The following is a 3,713-nucleotide window of genomic DNA, read 5'->3' as shown; positions in this document are numbered from 1 at the left end:
GCCATGCGGCTGGAGAAATAAACATCTCTGAAACATCTAGCAAGAATCCGTCCATATATATTTCCTTTCCACGGGACTCTTGGTTTGATATATGCGTGTTACAGTATCCGCACTGTAACAGGTGTAAGAGTCTAAAATATATGTCTGTCCTTCAATTCTATTCTTTTTTGCTATCTAAGTGTACCTGGAAAGCTAAAATCTACCAAGAAGAAACAATAGATAAGGAGATAAGGCTGGATTTAGTGTAAGTCTCAATGCAAGGAAGATGATGTTAAGACGATGGGAAAGCAGTTTAATCAAGCATGAGAAACAGCCATTCTGGGAAAATTACAGTCCTTTGGAAGCACATGGACATAACACAAAGTTGTGCTGGACCATTTCATCCTACATGCAGAAACTTGCCTATTGTCTTGTTTTTGTCTTATGTGACTGTCATCATGAGGTGAAGCCAAAGAGGTTGTGGTTAAAAGTTTCAGCAGTTCAAACAGAGAAAAAATGAACATATCTCTCTAGTATGGATGAACTTGCCAACAAAATTATTATTTCAAGAAATCTTCCTGAACATACTTATAACGAGTATTTTCCTATATATTAAATTATTATAATTATGTTAATACTTAACATTATATTATATAAATTGAAAGAAAAATGCATTTCTGTTATAAAGAACTTGTAATATTTTATTTTCAATTTATTAAGATGTATCAGACTTGCCATACAAAACTTATAAAACCTTTTGAGCTGCTTCCAGATTGAGGTATTGTGTCCTGCTCTCCCACTGAACAGCTGCTTGGCTGTGAGTTCTGATATTAAGTCTTGAATGAAAGTTTCTTGAATTGAATTCAAGAAATTATCTACTTTTCTTTAGAAATTTTCATGGAATTATAATTTCCTGTGCATTGTGTCAGACCAGAAACACAGGCATCCAACTAGTTACCATGTAGTGACAGAAAGAAAAGGTCCTGGAATTTGACATAGAATGCCTTTATTTGAAAGCAGTAGCATCTAAAAAAAAAATAGAAAAGTTGAGTAATTGTGCAGTCTGCACTGGAAATTTGCCTAGGTATCCTATGAGAGGAGGTGATTGTTTCATAAAATTAAAGCAGCATAATTATGCTACCAATTTCTGTATTTTGTTGAGTTTCAGGTAAATTTCCTCAAAACTTTTTTTTAAAATATCTGAAAATCCTTTTGATGCATATTTTTGATTAAAAAAATAAATCCATATAAAAGATCCATCTTGAGGATCTCATATATAAGGTCTCTGAATAACTTGTTTTAATATTCCTTTTAAAATATTGTTCATCTTTTAAGTCATAGTAAAATAGCTATTTTATAAATTATTGACTATGTCGAGCTGAATTGCAAGGAATACTCCTCCATTCATGCCTAATCCAAACCTCTGGAGGAATTATAGCTGCTGCCTGGAATGAAAAGAGGTTTTCTTGCTATTATTTAATCATCCTATCTGTTATCTATTATCTGCAGTAATAAGAGCAAAGTTCAAAAGCTGTAAGTCCTTCTTCAAATTAAATACCATTAACTTTAGCCTCATATCAGCTTTTCTTGAGATCTCTAAAAATAAATGGCTTCCTTGGATATCTTCAATAGGCAATTCATCCTCACTTGCAAGTAGAGAGTCTGGAATAAGGTGTTGTGCATGAAACATAGAAAACTTTACAGTATAGTAATGCAGAAATACTGCATTCATTTGTGAGAGAAATAAAATATTTTCTCGTTGTGTTTGGGGAATTTGCTTGATAATGCAGTTTCTTTGACTTTTCTGGTATCAATGCTAACATCACTTTCCTTCCAACTTGTTTAAATCCTATGCATTCCCGATTTATCATCAGTGGAAAATTCTGTCTGAGAGTCTTGAAGTGCCTGCTTCTCCCAAGCTCTTGATAAAGGAGTATCTGTAATTCTAGAAGAAAAAAACCCACAAGAATTCCCTCTTTTCTGTCTACTTGTGACAATTCCCCACATGCTATTCATTCATTCAGTTTATCATTATTAACTGAATTTCTCAAATTAATTAGAAAAATTTTTTTCAGGTTTTGGGCTAATTTATGGTTAGCCTTGATGCATAAATAAATGGGATATTAAAACCTGACTGTTTTAGAAAAAGGAAAAAGCAGTGATCCATCTCAGAAACACATTGCAAAAGCAGTCAGAAAGTGCCTCCAACAGGATTATCTAACACTGATGGCCTATCAGAGATGGAACTTGGCTATGACTCATCTCACCTCTGTGCACTGGCAAAGATGCCTTGAGTTATCTCCATGCAGCAGTGAGGCTGCCCAGCTTATTCTTTAATATTATACCTTCTGAAAATATAACATCTTTAGTCACTATTATTTGGATTATATTATGCGACCTTCCTTTTGTGGTAAAATCTCTGACTTCTATAGGACAAGGCAGATGTAATCTACAGTTTTGTTAGGTTTTAAGCCTCCTGTTGCAAAATAATATAAAAGAGACGGGTAAACAAAACACATAATGATAATTATTATTATTTAAAAACAGAGACAAAAAAGGACACCTTTCCAAAAAAAGGGAAAACTACTAAACTACTGTCTTTTAAAGGGTATTTTAAACAAGTGACTCCTTCATATTTTCAAATATCCTCATTCATCAATATTCTGTATGCCTGATTGCAAATGCAAGATGCTGATTACATTTCCTACCAAGGAACAAAATTCTGATTAAACTATAGTCCAGAGTAACTTGAAAAAGCTTTAGTGGAACTGCCATTTAGTTCCAAGAACAGAGATTCTAACATTTTGACTGTGTGCTCACTTGTACCAGAAACAGCAGTTTCTCTGAGACTGTTAAAGCCAGAAGTATTTGAATCAGATCTCTTCAGTTTGCTTGACCTTAACTGCTGCACAGTTCCTTTTTTTTGTCTAAGCTTCAGATACCTGTGCTTAGAGATATTTATGTGCCTAGTTCGCAGAGTAGGCCAACTTCTATCTTTTGTTGGATGTCTGGTTCTTCTGTATGAAATTCTATTCACAAAATATGCATATAAATTAGCTGGACAGAACACATCCTTACAGCAATAAATACTTAAACTTTATGTGTATTTATGATTCTTTTGGAGGACTAAGAAAGCTCCAGGGAATATTTCAACAAGGAAATTGAGTGTGACTAGTGCACTTAATTCCTATAGAAACCTTTCAATCACTCATTTTTAATTCCTAAGAAATAGCTGTTACAAAATAATTTTAGTATCTTTAAATTTATCAGAAACAGTAAAATATTTTCTGAGGTAAATGTTGACAGTTATCCTGACTTTTTGGATTGTTATTAATGGCTCTTGCTGACATTTTACACAACAGAAAGATGTGTTTGAATCTGAATCTTGCCAGTCAAGAACAGTAAGTAGTAATTCTTGAAGCATGGAAAATACAGCTAGGGAGGAAGATTACTTTGTCTATAGAAAATGTTGAGCACAGGGGAATTAGTGAAAAATCAAACAGACAATTTGTGTGAAAATTTTGACAGTAGTTTGGGAAGATTCCCTAAGTGGACAAAATCAAAGCGAACCATATGGAAAAAGAATTCTGTATAGAAATTTCTGAAGAAGCTATGTCAGGGTCTGAGTCTCAAATCTCTGTGATGAAGATATTCACCTTCTGCATCTTCTGTGCACCCACTTACACATTCATTTTCTTAGAGATCTGCTAGCCATACCAGGGAGCCTCTGAAAA

The sequence above is a fragment of the Corvus brachyrhynchos genome, unplaced genomic scaffold (genome assembly GCF_000691975.1).
Source record: "Corvus brachyrhynchos isolate BGI_N302 unplaced genomic scaffold, ASM69197v1 scaffold17, whole genome shotgun sequence".
Taxonomy (NCBI): Eukaryota; Metazoa; Chordata; class Aves; order Passeriformes; family Corvidae; genus Corvus; species Corvus brachyrhynchos.
Note: the sequence above shows the minus strand (reverse complement) of the source record.